Raw genomic sequence first — 18,572 nt, 5'->3', positions numbered from 1 at the left:
GATCCCAAGCGCCGGCATCCCATCCCCTCACAAGTCCCAGTTATCCAAGATGTGTTTATATATTATTACATAGTAGTATATGGGGGCATAGGAGGGTATAAAATATATCCTCATACAGCCATTTTCGCCCCTCACCCCCTTTCCCCTATACCGCACAAGGTACTACTCTTACTCCTATTCTGCTGTGGCTACAGCAAGTCAAATTGTGGTATAGACACAGCGCCTCCAGTATTGAATTGTATTACTACACTCTGTACCTCTTATTCCCTCTCTCCCCAGTTCCCCTTCTTCTTAATTTAGTGCAGAAAGCATGGGGACAGAGGAGGGAAGGTCTGTGGCAATCAATTATACTTCTCTCCAATATGCCAGCCTCAAAACACAATGATTCACACAGTTTACCATGTACTATTAATGGACTCTCCTTTAACCCTGAACTAAATTCAACCTCACTGATGCAGGAAACAGCAGTAATCATGCCTCTGTATATTCCTGACTCCTATCAGGGTGTGGTACTGTGATGTATGTGGAAGAGATCCCTAGGTTTCTGCTTTCCCTATGGATCTAATTATCACATGGATGTCCAGTAGGACACCTATACACAAATGTAATTTGGATACTGTTGGCCTTCTAAAAATTACAAGAGGAGACAGGTGGGCAAGGCCTGAGTGTCCAAAATGGTTTTGGCTACTAAACTAATACTGACCGTATCCGTCCATCAAGCTCCGCTCCGCAGTGTTTGCCCTTGTCGGTTGATGGCGTCTCCTCTCTGGGCCTCCGTGTCCACTCAGTGCTCAGGGTGCAGACTGCTGATGCTGAGCCCCATGCAGTGGTCCCGACCCATGGCCGGTGGCCATCCATCCACCCGCGCTAGCACTTAAGCCAGTGTCCACCGCATTCACAGCCCTTAGAAATGTGAAGCACCTGAGAATCAGACAAGTTAAGTAATGTCAAGGTAAACAGTAGTAATGGACCATGATGCCTTGGAATCCTTCAAAGTGCCACTATTTCTGTTTTGACCTCTGTTTGAACTCTTGACACAATTTAATACATAGGTCTCACTTTGCAGCTTACTTCAATTGGATTCTCATTTTTGAGTGGCCATTTCTTAAGGGGCCCTATAGCACAGAAGATGGGGCCCCTGAAAATGAACTCTTACAGTTAAGGTAAAAAAGTTAAAGAAGTGAGGTCAAGTTTTAAAAATTTTCATTGAATAGCTGAAAACATAATTTGGTACTGTTATAGGAGACTGTATGTTCCTCCCCACCATAATCATGTTACCATATCTTTGATGTTATACTAACTAATCTCATTAATTATTGGGGTATAATGCAATTTGTGACTTTTCAAGTTTTTCATTATTTCATTGAATAGCTGAAAATATAATTTGGTACTGTTATAGGAGACTGTGTGTTCCTCCCCAACATAATCATAATACCGTATCTTTGATTTTATTAATAACTAATCTCATTAATTATTGGGGTATAATTCAATTTGCGACTTTTCAAGTTTTACATTTTTTCATTGAATAGTTGAAAACATAATTTGGTACCTTTGGAGATTTATGACATACAGTAGTTGAATATGACTCCTAAACAGGAGAAGAAAGTCCTGACTAGATGACCAAATTTATCAAAGTAAGTTAGTAAATCTCTTTGTTCCAAATAACTATTGTTTAAGTAATTAAAAAGACATAATTTTAAATTGGAAATATTATTTTAGGACCCCGTTGAGAGGAATCAGATACAGTAAACTACTTTTCTTTATAGATACACAGGGCTGCCATTAGGCCCTCTCCAACTCCTGCCGCCCCCACAACCCCCCTTCCTCCACTACCTTATTCATACATAATTAAAATAAATGCTGAAATAGCATTATATTACAGAGCGTGTAGAGCACTGAAAAATTTGCCTATCAGCATGGGAGGTGAGAATTCCATGGAGCACCAGGGCAGGCTGGTTCTCTCAGACTCAGCCCCATCATGCTCTTTCTCCACTGTCTGACAGGCTGAATACACTCGCTTTAGGATACAAAGAACACACACACTTAACTTACCTATCTTGCTCATTCTTCTAGAAGATGGTCCCTGCTTGTATGCTCCAGACGCCGGCTCATCAAACTACTTGCCCGCCCACCGCAGCTCCTCTGTCATCCAGCAGCATGACGTCATGACATCACACTGCGACTGCTTCAACATTAACAGAAAAACTTTATTGTGGGCATGTTGGCCAATGCAGGAGGTGGAGCGGAAGGCGGTGTGGCTGGGTGAGTCACTGTCTGTAATGTGTGGTGCTGGGGGGGGGCGTTTGAAGGGATAGTAGCAGGCAGCTGCAGAGTAATGGTAGGAGCGGCTGGGCCCCTACCGCTGGGCCTGGCTGTTACTGTCTGCAACCGTGGGCCAGAGCTTTAGAAGCGGGCAGGCGGCAGTAGCAGGTGCCGGGTGGGCCCCCTGAGTGCTCAGGCCCGGGACTTCAGACCCGACAGTCTCCCCCTGATGGTGGCCCTGTAGATACACAATGAATGATATATGGAAGGTGAGTTCAGTCAAATATTGCACAGTGTTTTTTGGCGAGATTGAACACTAATCCTGTTGCCTGGAGCTCAAGTGGAAGAAGTGACCAGTGTGTTGACTGTTTTAATTAGAACTTTATGTGGAACTATTGGAAATGAAAGCAGGTCTCGCCAATGTAGCAGCCAGCGCTTGGTGACAGATGGCGGATCTTTGCAATAGACTGGATTTCTGTTCCAGAATAATGGAAGTTTTCAAGGAAAACTACAGTAGCTTCCTTCCCCTCTCCCAATGTGCTGGTTATGGGTGAATGGTTAGTGATCTATCTAATTATCATTCAAGCAAGTTTGCTGATAACAAATCTGTATATAATTTTTTGTTCTTTACTATCCTTTTTACTATGTTTTGCATTTACTAGCCCCCGACTCTGGAATAGTTAAAAATTATTCTGTTTGTCTCCAGCTCTTGACATTGTATTTAATTTATTCTATACCTGAACATTATCTACATTTAAGTGCTGTACATTGGTATTACACAATATGTATTTGCTAGCTAGTGCTCTCCAAACAATCTCTGAATACTTTACTGTGATTCACTGGCAATTGAACACTGACTTTTGCATAATAACTTGTCTTCTATTCTTTATTAGAGGTTACTACATTGAAATTAGCTCAGGTATTATTATTATTATTATTATATTGTTTGCCTGTGTTGATATTTGAATGGGACACTTAATATCCATTAAGCATGGTAAGTGTCGTCTATGCCTATAAATTATACCCAGTTAGTGATGATAAGCTTGTACTACCCAAAGCTGTAGTCCTGGGTATATGAGTGTACCAGTAAGTATGTACAGCTTTATGGGGAAGATGACTGCAATAGATGACCTCTATTAATGGTTCTAGATGTCTTATCTCTACTCCTAGTGTATTATTATTAACAGGGATAAGGCCAAATCCACTATGACTAGATTAAATATATTTTTACTCAAAAACTGATTTTTCTGTGTTGCCACAATCAGGTTGTGTATATATATATATTTTTTTATACCATGGAGGTAGTGATGGCAAATTCATTATAATATTATAAAATGGATTTAAGACCAGTTTTCCAGGGATGGTGTTGTAATAAATAATATTAAATCATTCAGATGAGGAATTGAACCATGAGAATGACATAACTGGCATAAAGGATTTTTTTTCCCCTGAGACTTTAAATTGACAATTGCTTTACTGGAGCCCTGTACAGTATCAACTTTTTATGTATTTATGTATGTAATGTACGTCAGTGTTTAGCTTGTATTGATTTTCAAGTATAATGACCTTTTGATAGAGCGCTGACTTTTAGGGGAGAATCATAGTTTTGTGTTTTTTAACCTACACCTAAAAGAGTTCCTATCACATGTGTAACCCCTATGACTAAATATGTTATGTATATTAGCTATCTTAATATTAGTATTTAGTATATTTGTTGGGATCATAGGTTAATGATCATACAGAGAACAGTTTGGGCACACTGTTTTTATACCCTATAGCCCAGGAATGTATTAGAGAGGTGGATTCATGTATTTTTGGTGGTGTGGGCCAGAATCTGCTTGAGGGTTCTGGCTGCCTAAAATCGGTTGGGGACAGTGCTACAGACTGTGCACACAGAAATTAGAGAATAGTGACAGTTGGAGGGAGGAGTTAGAGCTGGGGGGTGGCTAAGGTAATGGCTGCAAGAGGAGGGGGTGGAGTCAAGTCAGGTACCTGATAGAGAGATGGAGCCTGTGCTCTCTAGAGTGGAGAAGTCTAGAGGCAGACAGCAGGGAGCTGTTATGAATGAGGAGAAGAGGATGAGTCAACAGTGAGAGGAGGAAAGCTAAAGTTGTGTTCCTTTAGAGCCAATAAAGGGACAGAGAGCTGGGATAAATCCAGCACAAACTAAATTAACAGAGATTACCTGATGGAGAGAGCAGGTGCGCTGAGGAGAGACAGTGCTTTAGCCTTGCAGTGAGGAGGAGACAGTGCTTTATTCTATCAATAAAGAAGAAACACTGCTGTATCCTATCAGTGAGGAAGGTGCAGTGTCAGTCTGGCAGGAGAAGGAGCTGATATTCAGCACAGTGAGGTAGAAGCAGGGTAGTCACTGAGCCTGAGACCCCCTACCAACATATCATAGGATAGAGTGGTGTCTGATTACAGCCATCGGACAGATCTGCGAGGGGGCTGGAGTACAGTAGCTGATCAGGAACATGGTACTGACTAGAGCCAGCTTCCTGACTGAGACCTAAACTAAGGCGTTTATGTTCTTATGACAAACATCACCTCAGCACACTTCAGACCAAGACCTTACCTGCACTCTGTCTCCCTGGGATTACCTCAATACTACAGAAGTGGAAGTGGAAGACATATTCCTGCATATGGCTACTTTATAAAAAGCAAATTGCTACACAAACACAGTAGTTACAGAAACTACTTCATATTACCATCAGTTACATGGTGCAGATGCTAGTACTATTACTGTATATTGGAAAGACAACACATTTTATAGGAAACATTCCTTTAAGCAACCTAACAGGACCCAACACAAACCTAGGTTTGCAACTATCAAATGTGTACACCAACAAGTAAACTAACCAAATATGAACTGTTAAGTGGCTATTAGCGTGAGTATCAATATGTTATCTGAAATGTGTTTCATGTATGTGATTTGTAATGTTATTGTCAGTGATAGTGCTGTAGATCAAACTAAAGAAGTTAAGTGAGCAGATTTTGATGTAATAAGTTGTTTCTCAAACTGTTAGAATTTTTAACATATTACTTGTAATCTAAAAAGTAAGTTGCAATGACTGTAATGTAAAATATAATTGTATGTCTTTAGGGGTAAGCTAACTTACTTTTGTTACAGCGAAGATTAACTCTCATTGTTGCTGTAGCCTGCATTGTAAAACTTGTGTTTCTGTGACCATTGCTTATCGGGTCTCTGGTATTTTATTTCTGTAATAGAAAACATAAAACTGAGGATATTTAGTTTTCAACAAATAAGATCTATACCCTAGGCTTAGGGGTTTTCCTAAGCAAGCCCCTTGGTAGAAGGTATACAAGAGAGGAAGCTTGGTTGGAGGAACTCGCTACTGGAGGACTACTTTTAAGATAGAACAAAGTAAACAGGGTTACACATGTGAGAGGGGTTTTTTTTTAATAAGAGGGGGATAAAGCCCACCCTCTTTAGATTGCTTGGCAAAAGAGAGTGCACAATTGGCAGGATGCTTGCAAACTAGACAGTGTTCTGCAGCGCAAAGGCAATTTCCCTGCTCCATGTCACTGTCCTAGACCAGAGAGGATGGAGCAAAGGAGTGTTACGGGTGAGACAAATGGGATGCAGTTTATAGACCGGCAGACCAAATGCCGCTGGTCTAAATCCCGACAGGGGCAGTCCGATGGAGGATTTAAGATAGGTGTCAAAATACTGATACTTATCTTAATCCCAACGCCAGAATGCCGAAGAATGCCAGCCTGAATGAGGTAAATGCAGGATGTCCTTAGCGTTAGGCACACATGCGGGGGGGAGAATTAGGTTTATGGAGTGTAGCGGGGTTAGAGTTAGGTTTTTTGGCGCTATCACCACGTACAATTGTTTTCTTTTAAAAACATTAAATAATTTACAAATGCCATACTTCTGCTGTTATTGTTATTGGAGCATCTTGTGTTTCAGCAGAATCTGCAATTAAACTATAGTCACTAGTTAATATTCCTATTATCCTGAAAAACTATTTTGTGCTTCTAGTTGCAGCAGTGATCTTCCATATATTATACATTTTACACTGGGTGTGAACAGGACAAAAGGGGCTGCATTATATTTTGCGCTAAAGGTTTCCTCACTATTTTATAGTCATATACTATATTTGCACCCTTTTCATTTTTCCTATTGTGAACAATTCCCAAGCTGCAATCTTGTACTCTCACTTTTTAGAACGTGAAAATATTGTAAAAAGTGTTTTTTATTTTGAATTTAATGATTGTGATGTCACTGACGACAATATAGAAACCGCTATGTTCACCATGAGCAAATGTCTCATTAAAGAGAATAAAATATGGTGAGAAATTGCGGCATTGGTAAAATATCAAGCCGAACATATTATCCCAAAAGGGTCACAAATTACGAAAAATCACCTTCTTTTGGTGACTGCTCAGAGGAATTCACAAAAGAATGGACTGCCTTTCTCAATCATTGTTCCTTTTCCTTAATTGATTTAATTATTACAGAAAGGAGAAAAGACCTAAAAATTATAAATGAAAGAATAGAAATCTTAAAAGCATTAATACAACCTTTTGAAGAAGCAGAGGAATATTTAGAAGCACAAAAAGAAATAGAAATAAAAACAGAAAAAACACAAGACAATTAGTCAACAATAAATGATGAAAATTCCAATGGGAGTTTAATTTCCTAAAAGCGGGAAAAGAAAAAAAGACCAAGAAAAAACAAGAAATAAACCAAACAAGAACATCTCATAGAAGAAACCAACACCATAGGAAAATCAAGAAGAAAAATACTTTGTCATAAAGAATACAGATATAGAGATGAACTACTAAGAGATGAAGAAGAACTTGTGCCCAATCGATTCCATCCTCAAAACAACTGGAGAAATCACTCATTCCATAACTAAAATTATAGACCAGCAAGACGTCCATTCAAACAACCATTGAGAAACAAATTCAATCATCAGATCAATACCCACAACAGATTTCAAGCTTTTTTAGGGAACGGAAGGAAACATTGGAGGAACAGACACTACTAACCCATAAAATCAAAAGATAAAAAATAGGGGGGAAAAAGAGAGTCAAAAAGAAAAATAAGAAAACAAAAAACACTCCTGTAGGAACCATACAAACCAACATGGACCAACATGCAGAATTTTTTACCTAAGTTCAAGAACACTGACCAAAGATGTAGAAAAGATTCTCGAAAGAGGTCTGAAATTCACTCCTACAAGCAAGATGGACACTTTTTAGTCCTACATAGATGTACAGAAATACTGTACATCAGAAAATTGACTTTGAAGACATTTTTTGCATTACAAGATTCAATAACGAATTCAGAACCCAGTGTTTTTAAGAAAAAATCAAGTTTGTATCCATCCCATGTGAAAGGTCCACTTTTAGAACATTTTATTAAGCTTGTTTTAGATGACATCAAGAAAATTGAAAGTAAAAAATACATACCCAAGTGGAATCTAACGAGAAAAGAAAAAACCACCATCAAGGACCTACAACAAGTTAAAACTATAATTATCAAGCCATCGGACAAAGGAGGCAGTATAATTATCATGGATACAACCCGGTACATAGAAGAAATCTCCAAACAATTACAATCCCAAACCTATAGAAAATTAAGAGCATATACAATGACCAAAACAATACAAAATCTGACCATACTCCTAGATGTAGTGGAAAAAGATGAAACAATCAACAAACAAGAGTGTTATTTTCTAGAAATCAAAAATCCAACAATAGCTACCATATACCTCCTACCAAAAATCCATAAGGCTGAAAAACACCCACCAGGTCGCCTTATAATCACTTAATCACTGGCATTAACAATATCATGAGCAACCTATTGTCCTTTATTGATCACCATCTGCAACCCATAGTAACCAAAAACAAATTATATTTAAAAGACAATATGGACACATTAGATATATTAAAAGCCTTGATATGGGAAGAGAATATGTATATGGTCTCTGCGGATGTGTCATGGCTATATACCATAATGAATCATGAAAAAGGATTAGAAGCCACAAAATGGTATCTGGAACAAACAGATCTTAGTGAGAATAAAATTTCTTTCATCCAGGAAAGCATAAAATTTATTTTGCAAAACAACTTTTTTTTTCTTCAACGATTATTACCTTCAATGTATTGGCACCAGGTTCGCCCCATGCTATGCCAACCTCTTCCTGGCAATATGGGAAGAGGATAACATCTGGCATAGCACATTTTGGGGTAAGAACCTGGTGTCATGGCACCGCTACATAGATGACATCTTATTCTTCTGGAAAGATAACTTAGAAGAACTTTACTATTTTTGTGAACTGTTGAACAAAAATGATCTGAAGAGATCAATTTCCTAGATCTCACCATGTACATTAAAGAAGGGATACTAAATACCAAATGCTATCATAAACCAACAGATACAAATAGCTACATCAACAAGAATAGTGAACACCTAGGAAGATGACTTGATGGCATTCCAAAATGCCAATTCATTAGGATAAAATGAAATTGTAAGGAACAAATTATATGCCAAGAACAAATGCAAGTGATGGGATCCAATTTCATTGCCAGAAGATATGATGCAGGCAAAGTGGAAAAAACAAACAAGAAACTCTCAATCTAGAGAGAGAATCACTTTTAATTCCAAAAATCAAGAACAAGTCTCAGAATATGGATTTCTGATTCATTACCAAGTATGAATCTCATCATCATCTTTTAGAGAAATGTTTCAAGAAACATTGGCATATCCTTCATAAAGAAATAGTACTCACTTCCATTTTACCTGCTAAACCCACTTTTGTCTACACAAAAGCCGACAATTTGAAAAATAAACTGGTTAGAAGCACTTTGAGTAATGACATACCAACAAGAGTCAGAACAAAATGATTCCATTGGTGTGGTCAATGTACCATGTGCAAAACAATCCAAAGCACAAACACTAAAATCAGCAAGTTTTTAATTAAAGGAAAAGAGTATCACATTAAAGACTTTTTAACCTGCCACTCTCCTTCTGTTGTGTATTTATTGGAATGTTCCTGTGGACTCTTTTACATTGGGAGAACATCAAGAGCTCTCAAAATAAGGTGAAAGAACACCTAAGAAAGATTAAAAAAGGATTAGACACCCATTCACTATTGGAACACTTCAAAAAGCACCATAACTGCTCCGCCAACAACATCAAACACTTTTTTTTCCATTGAACATAATAAAAGCTCCTGGAAAAATAGAGCTTAGGTAAACCAAATTAGCCCAACAAGAAATGAAATCGATTTACAAATTAAAAACACTAACACCATTAGATCTAAACAAAGACTTAAATGGTTCCTTTAAATACTCAACCACTTTTATGAACATTAATTAGTATATCTTAAGCACTCAAATCAACTTGTATTTTATATATTATATTTTATGATTTTTACATAACATTTTCTTATATTCTTATATTTTTCCATCCCTAATTATCATGTTTCCTCTTTCCATCTCTATGAGGCAAAAACCAAGAATTCTTAATCCTACGGACACTAAAGGAACTATCACTTTTATTTCCCATCAAAAATGGGATGATCCCCTGCCCTCATTTAGATGTCTGCTACTCCATGGTTATAATCAACAAATACCATTTTGCCCTCACTCTGAGGTCACTACCAGTTTCGGCACCTGACGCCAACCAGGAAGTACACGGACGCCAACCACAGACACCACAGAGAGCACCTGAAGCACACAAACCGGAAGTTACCTATGACGCACTTCCGGTACACGTGGGCGGGATTACAATTGAAATAAAAAGAGGAGAAAACACAGCACAAGTCCCAAGCCTTGAAAAAGAGCTTTTCATTGCTCGAAACACATTGGCCTATTAGGACTGTACCTGTACCATCCTGAAGAGACCTACCTATGCAGGATACTCCAGAGGTGCTTTGCATTTTTATCCTCCTGTGGCTCCAACACTCACTCTGGATAGGAACTCTCCTCATATTTTGCACTTCTTAGGTGCTTATTTGTATGTCATATTGTATAAACATATATGTTTCTGGACATTTTTCATGCACATGCTACTATAATTTCTGAATGTCCTGTCTATTTGCACTTGCACTTCATTTTCCACCTTGCATGTTCTAATTGAACGTTAGATTGGAATTGAGCGATACATCCACCTTTGTTTTGCAGTCATAATTTATGCATGTTCTGTCCATCTGTTAATGCACTTTATCCTATATATGCCTATCGTATGTTTTTATTTTGCATTTTGTGATATATCTTTGCCTATTTTTAATTTTGTGATCTTTCCTCTTATATGCCTCATAAATAATTTTTTTATCACATACCACACAGAGTACTCTATAATAGTGCCTGGGGAGTTAAAAAATATTTTTCCACTTTTCAGGACAAAAGAAAGTGGCCATGGGTCCCAGTACTGAGAGGGGGCGCGGCCAATCAGAGGAGGCTCCTCTTTAAAAATCTGAAAAAAAATAGTATGTGTGGTGCTGCAAAGCTGCACAGGGGGGCGCCAGTGCCGCACAGGGGGCAACAGTGGTCCATCTTAGCAGCTGCAGCTGTGTGAACCCATAGAATGGTGAGGGGAGTCTTTCCCCATAGGTGTCCTGTCTGTAGGAGGTGCAGATCACATAGCACTGCCTCCTGCAGATCTCCTAGCCCTGCCTACAGTAGCTGACACCTATGGGCAGAGACATTCTCATGAGTGTATATGCTCCCCATCCTCATGTTCCCTCCTTCTCGCCACTATATAGGGGGTAGCAGCGACTGCAAAGAGGGACAATGTCGCCCTTAGCAGCTGACCCAGGTTGAGGCCCTCTAATAAGCCCTGGTAATCAGTACCTACTCCCCCCTACTCTCAGCACCTATTTTATTAGCTTATTATTTGTTCGATATTCAAGTTTAATTCCAGTTCGAAATGCTTTTGTGCAGCGACTTAAAAAATGCTTTGATGTATTTAAAAATGCAAACAAAATTATGTATGTAAAGTATCATGTATCTTACTTGATCACATACAATGTTTGATGACAAGGAAAATGCCATAATAGGCAGGGGCGTAATGACCTATATTATTACAGTCAACTTATTATACCCCGTTGTTTTGCCTTATCACAAAATACAAAGTGGAACAATTATGACAAGACATAGCCAAATAGAGCTTGCTGTACTTAATGCACTTATTTGGAAAAAAAAAAGAAAAGCTTTATTTTCATGCACACATAATTCACAATAACCATAAAAACCTGTAGACATTTATATAACAAGTTGGACAATTTAATATTTAGCTGTTCCTCTTTTTTATTTTGCTGAAGTCAATTTGGAGCCGAAATAACGTCTGACAAGTATGGCAGAACAGTCATTCAAAAATAATAAGTATTTTTTTTTTTTTTTTTAGAGGTTTTTTTGACAAAAGTAAAAGACTTTAAAAAAACAGCTACGAGGAGCCTTAATCATAAATAGTATGCTGTGCTGCATGACAGAATGACATCTGTTTGTTGTTACTTTCAATTTTATATGTACTTCTCTGTTTACATCTTCTATGTTTTGTTTTATTATTGTATGTTGATGCAACAACTTATTCTTAACCTTTAATCTTTGATTATATTGTATTTTCTTGTAAAACAGAATGAAAAGCAAAAAGTATACTGTACATTCTGAGTCAGTCTGCTTCTAGACAGACAGAGAGAGAGACAATGAGACAAAACAGTGCAAGATGTGCATGAAAAGCAAATCATGATGTTTAATGGGAGCTGGGCATCCGATCGGTCCTGTCATCCTTTACATTTGTGATGGGAGCTTTCAGCAGCTAGTAATGGCAAATACATTCAATAGAGTGCATCTGACCAATGGCTTACAGTTCCAGGTCATAATGTAAGAAATTATATATAATGACCTACATCCAATTAGCACTTACACATATGATCCATTTTAACAACCTTATGAAAATGACAAATAGGAAACAATGTAAACTGGGCAGAAATGAAAAAAGTTTGCAGCAACTTTATGACCAAATCTGCACATTAGATCACTTTTAATGGGCTATTTGCAACAAGAGACAATGGGCCTGATTCAGAGCCGTTCGCTATTTGTGGTCGTTCGTTCAAAAACAAGGGGTGGCTATTCAAATGATCCGTTCGCAAATTGCAGTCTGTTCCCACCTCTAAGTCTGAACAAGCGAGCAAAACATACGCTCGTTTATTTGATAAAAACGCCCCCTGGCCGCACGCACCATACGTCATGTTCGCTATTTATTAGATTAATCGAGTACATCGTACAGCGTATGAACTGCTCGCTATTCTTGTGGTTGGTGTTTTCAACCGCTATTTTGCGAGCAGTTCTGAGTTAAAAAAAACCAAGTGACGTGGTCAATGACGCTGCTGTATTAAATATGCACTCCCTTAAAACGCCCGTTTTGACCTTTAAGCACGCCTGCGTTCGGATCTCCACTCCCCGTTTTCAAGCACCTTCCCCTGTTACCACCCACATACGCCTCATTCTGTCACTCAAAATAGCAGGCCCTCGCTATATTGCGTACCAACGATTTTCGGCCGCACTGACTGGTTCGCGCATGCGTACTAAAAACCGTACGCATGCGCAGATGTGCGAACATCGCTCGGAACGAGCGTACTGCCGCTTGCGAGTGGCTCTGAATGAGGGCCAATGTTAGCGGTCACTGTGCATAGCTGGGATTAAAGCTTCTCACACGTTACAATCAAATCATGCAATCTAGTGGTTTTATCTAATAAGTGTGTGGATAACTATATCGCCAATATAATCACACATAAATGGCCAACATTATTCATAATCCAAAGATTTACAAATGGAAACTTTTTAGCCAATAGAGAGTGTGATGTAAATGTCTTTCTGTTCTGTTGGATCAATAATTGTAACTTATGTAAATCAGTCCCTTGCTTTTCACTAATATATATGACTAAAAACAAGATTGAAATAAAAAGAAAACTGTGCTGGTAAATTCACAACGACCATATACCAAAAGTATTGTAAAAATTTAATCTCTAGTTTAATAGTAACAATCAGATTTCCAAATTAGATTGACACAATACTAACAATGTTGCTAAAATAGGTATCACATTATTTATCGGCATATGACAAAATTATAAAAAATTCAATAAAGTGAATACATATCCGGAACAATAAATTGTCAGCTTGTAGTGTATGCTTATCATATATAAACATTAAGGGGCATATGTATCAAAACTTGATGTGAGATAAAATTGTGAAATATCTACACTACCATTCAAAAGTTTGGGGTCACTTAGAAATGTCCTTATTTTTTAAAGAAAAGCACTGTTTTTGAAGATAACTTTAAATTAATCAGAAATACACTCTATACATTATTAATGTGTAAAATGACTATACTAGCTGCAAACATCTGGTTTTTAAAGGAATATCTACATAGGTGTATAGAGGCCCATTTCCAGCAACCATCACTCCAGTGTTCTAATGGTACATTATGTTTGCTAAGCGCGTTAGAAGACTAATGGATGATTATAAAACCATCGAAAACTCTTGTGCAATTAAGTTAGCACAGCTGAAAACGGGTATGGTTATTAGAGAAGCTATAAAACTGGCCTTCCTTTGAGCTAGTTGAGTATCTGGAGCATCACATCTGTGGGTTCGATTATACTCTCCAAAATACTCTCCAAATGGCCAGAAAAAGAGAGCTTTCATGTGAAACTTGACAGTCTATTCTTGTTCTTAGAAATTAAGGCTATTCCATGCGAGAAATTGCCAAGAAACTGAACATTTCCTACAACGCTGTGTACTACTCCCTTCAGAGAACAGCACAAACAGGCTCTAACCAGAGTAGAAAGAGAAGTGGGAGACGCCGGTGCACAACTGTGCAAGAAGATAAGTACATTTGAGTCTCTAGTTTGAGAAATAGATGCCTCACAAGTCCTCAACTGGCAGCTTCATTAAATGGTACCCGCAAAATGCCAGTGTCAATGTCTACAGTGAAGAGGCAACTCTGGGATGCTGGACTTCTTGGCAGAGTGGCAAAGAAAAAGCCAATATAAAGACTGGCCAATAAAAGGAAAAGATTAATATGGGCAAAAGAACACAGACATTGGACAGAAGAAGATTGGAAAAAAGTGTTATGAACAGACGAATAGAAGTTTGAGGTGTTTGGATCACACAGGAGAACATGTGAGACTCAGAACAAGTGAAAAGATGCTGGAAGAGTACCTGACACCATCTGTCAAGCATGGCGGAGGTAATGTGATAGTCTGGGGCTGCTTTGGTGCTGGTAAAGTGGGAGATTGTACAAGGTAAGAAAGGGATTTTGAATAAGGAAGGCTATCACTACATCTTGCAACGCTATGCCATACCCTGTGGACAGCGCTTGATTGCAGCCAATTTCCTCCTCCAACAGGACAATGACCCAAAGCACACCTCCAAATTATGCAAGAACTATTTAGGGAAGAAGCAGGCAGCTGGTATTCTGTCTGTAATGGAGTGGCCAGCGAAGTCACCAGATCTCAACCCCATCGAGCTGTTGTGGGAGCAGCTTTACCGTATGGTATGCAAGAAGTGCCCATCAAGCCAATCCAACTTGTGGGAGGTGCTTCAGGAAGCGTGGGGTGAAATTTCTTCAGATTACCTTTAACAAATTAACAGCTAGAATGAAAAAGTTCTGCAATGCTGTAATTGCTGCAAAAGGAGCATTCTTTGACGAAAGCAAAGTTTGAAGGACAAAATTATTATTTAAAATAAAAATCATTCTTTCTAATCTTGCCAATGTCTTGACTATATGTTCTATTCATTTTGCAACTCATTTGATAAATAAAAGCCAGTTTTCATGTAAAACACGAAATTGTCTGAGTGGCCCTAAACTTTTGAATGGTAGTGTATCACCAACCAATCAGCTGTAAACTATCATTTCCTAAACAGCCTGCCAATGTAAGTTAGAAGCTGATTGGTTGGTGATATATATCTCACAATTTTATCTGAAATCAAGCTTTGATACGTCTGCCCCTAAAAGTCTTGTTGAAATATCAAGAACTGTGTCTCAGCACAAAAAGCATGTTAGGAAGCAGGATGAGTAAAGGCTGTCTGATGATAGACATAAGTTTCTCCCTATAACATAGGGGTGTCCATATATCCACGCTGGTCAGTAGTTCATAAAAAATATGTTAAATTTACCTGCTCTTTAACCTTCCCAAACTGAGATGTCCAAAAGTGAGGAGCCAGCTGATCACTTAGATCATGTGCTGTGTAGTGTGCATAGAGTGCCCCTATACCCATTGACTCCCCTGTACCCATTGACTATACTGAGCATAGCTTGTGAGTCTTGAGTCTGGACACAGGGCCTGATTCAGAGCCGGACGCTATTTGCGCTCGCTCGCTCAGAAAAAGGGGCCGGATATTTAAATAGAGTGCTCGCTCTTTGCGGTCTGTTGATGCCTCTATGTCTGAACGAGCAAACGAAACATGCGCTCGCTATTTTTTTTAAAACGCCCCCTGGCTGCTCTCATCCTACGTCATCTCCACTATTTATTAGATTAATTGAGTACATCGAAAGGCGTATGAACTGCTCGCAGTGCTTGTGGTAGGATTTTCCTACCGCAATCATGCGAGCAGTTCAGGTTAAAAGACAACCAAGTGACGTGGTCGATGACGCTGCTTTGTTAATTATGCACACCCTTAAAACGCCCATTTTGACCATTTGGTATGCCTGTGTTCGAATCTCCACTCCCCGTTTTCAAGCACCTTCCCCTGTTACCACCCACAAATGCCTCATTGTGTCACTCAAATTAGCAGGCATTCGCTATTTTGCGAGCACACAATTCCGACCGCAATGACTGGTTGGCGCATGCATATTACAACCCATATGCATGCGCAGTTGTGCGAACATCGCTCGGAGCGAATGAGCGGCCGCTTACGAACGGCTCTGAATCTGGCCCACAGCACAGTCAGTACAGCAGAGTACAGTGCAGCATACAACAGCGGGCCTGAGAGTGAAATGGCGCGGCACCTTATATAGAATCCAAAAACAAGGAAACCGGCGGTGACAGGATGAATGATGGGGAATCTGAGTCTGGCAGGAAGACCCAAGCCGCCGCCCTGATTGACTAGGGCACTGGAAGTTCAGGCGCATTCAGATTACAGATAATCAGAACCGCTCATTTCTAATTTTAATACATCCCGGTGGTAGGTAACTTTTTATTGACATTATATGCGACAATAAGTAATCAAAATTATCAAGTGTAAAACCTTATAATAATAAATAAATGGGCCCCCTGAGAACCTGACACAGCAGCTACATACTGTAGTAACATTTCCATACCTTCATGGTAACATTCATTAAGAATAAAAATAAATAAATACTGTACATATAACATATTGTGGTTACTGTATCTTTAAATACTATGGCCCTCATTCAGAGCCGTACGCTCTGAGCAGAGCGCACGCTCTGAATGAGGGCCGGGCTCCATGAAAATGGAGCGTCCTCCTGGACGCTCGTATAGCTGTGGGTCACCACCCACAGGCTATACGAGCGTGTATTGTGATGGCCGTGATGGTTTTCAACCGCAAGCTCCGGAGTGATTTTGGCTCTATCAGAGCCAAAATCACTCCCACTGACATCACTAGTGATGTCAGTGGGCTGGCTTCTGACGGGAGGCGTTCCCGTGGGAACGCCCCCGTCAGGGAGGCACACCCCCGGAACGCCTACCAAAGGGGGCGTGCTGTCAATCAACATTGACAGCACGCCCCCTTTGATCGGACACAACGAGCGAAGGACTTTCCTTCGCTCATCGCGTCTGGCGCATGCGCACGACGGAGCTCCCTCCGTCGTGCGCATGCTCAGTCCATAACATCGACCCACTTGCGAGTGGACAGCCGCTCGCGAGTGGGTCTGAATCAGGCCCTATGTTTCCTATGCCCAATTATATGAATAATACCCTTCCCATGCTCCATTATATATATACTGTGCTTCCCATGCCCCATTTTATAAATAATGAGTTTCCCATACCTCATTATATAAATGCTGCACTTCCCATGCCCCATTTTATAAATAATGAGTTTCCCATGCCTCATTATATAAATACTGCACTTCCCATGCCCCATTTTATAATTAATGAGTTTCCCATACCTCATTATATAAATACTGCGCTTCTCATGCCCCATTTTATAAATAATGAGATTCTCATTCCTCATTATATAAATACTGCACTTCCCATGCATCATTTTATTAATAATGCACTTCCCATGCCTCACTATATTAATACTGTGCATCCCATGCCCTATTATACTGTATAAATAATGTGCTTCCCATGCTCCATTATATAAATAGTATGATTCCCATGGCAGATTGTATTAATAATATGCTTCTCATGCCCCATTATATAAATACTGTGCTTCTCTTTCCCCATTATCAAATACTGCTCTTCTCATACCCCATTTTATAAAGAATGAGATGCCCATGCTTCATTATATAAATACTCCGTTTCCCATACTTCATTATATAAATAATGCGCTTCCCATGCGTCATTATGTAAATACTGTGCTTCCCATGCCCCATTTTATAAATAATGAGATCCTCATGCCTTATTATATAAATAATGTGCTTCCCATGCCTCATTATATAAATATTGTGCTTCCCATGCCCCATTTTATAAATAATGTGCTTCCCATGCTTCATTATATAAATACTGTACCTTCTCATGCCTCATTTTATAAATAATGAGATTCCCATTCCTCATTATATAAATACTGCAATTCCCATGCCCCATTTTATAAATAATGAGATTCCCATGCCTCATTATATAAATACTGCCCTTCCCATGCCCCATTTGATAACTAATGTGCTTCCCATGCTTCATTATATAAATACTGTGGTTCCCATGCCCCCAGGGCCGCAATCATGGGGGCACTGGAGTCCCGGGCCCGGACCCTGTCTGAATGGTCGGGGGCCCAGCCACTTCTATGGCCACTGCAGAGCCTACATCCCAATCTACCCCCTTGAAAAGAAGAAGGGGGCCTGACCACCGCTGCTACCACCCGTTGACCAGGTCTCCATGGATGGAGCTGGAGGAGGAAGCAGCTCAGGCCGTTCCTCCACCAGTTTAGATAACAGACGGCACGCACGATGGCATGACATCATGACGCCCTGCTGGAGGGAGAAATCATGAATGCCGGAGGAGCCGTGAATCAAGGGAAGCAGCTTCTGCACTGCTAGTGGAAGAAGCCTGATTCTTCCTTCTTCACGAAAATAAGGTAAGTGGGAAAAAAGGGGGATGAGTGAGATGATAAAAAAAAAACCTGGGCAGAGACCGGACTTATTAACCGGGGGG

The sequence above is a fragment of the Taudactylus pleione genome, unplaced genomic scaffold (genome assembly GCF_031769625.1).
Source record: "Taudactylus pleione unplaced genomic scaffold, aTauple2 ptg000218l, whole genome shotgun sequence".
NCBI lineage: Eukaryota > Metazoa > Chordata > Amphibia > Anura > Myobatrachidae > Taudactylus > Taudactylus pleione.
Note: the sequence above shows the minus strand (reverse complement) of the source record.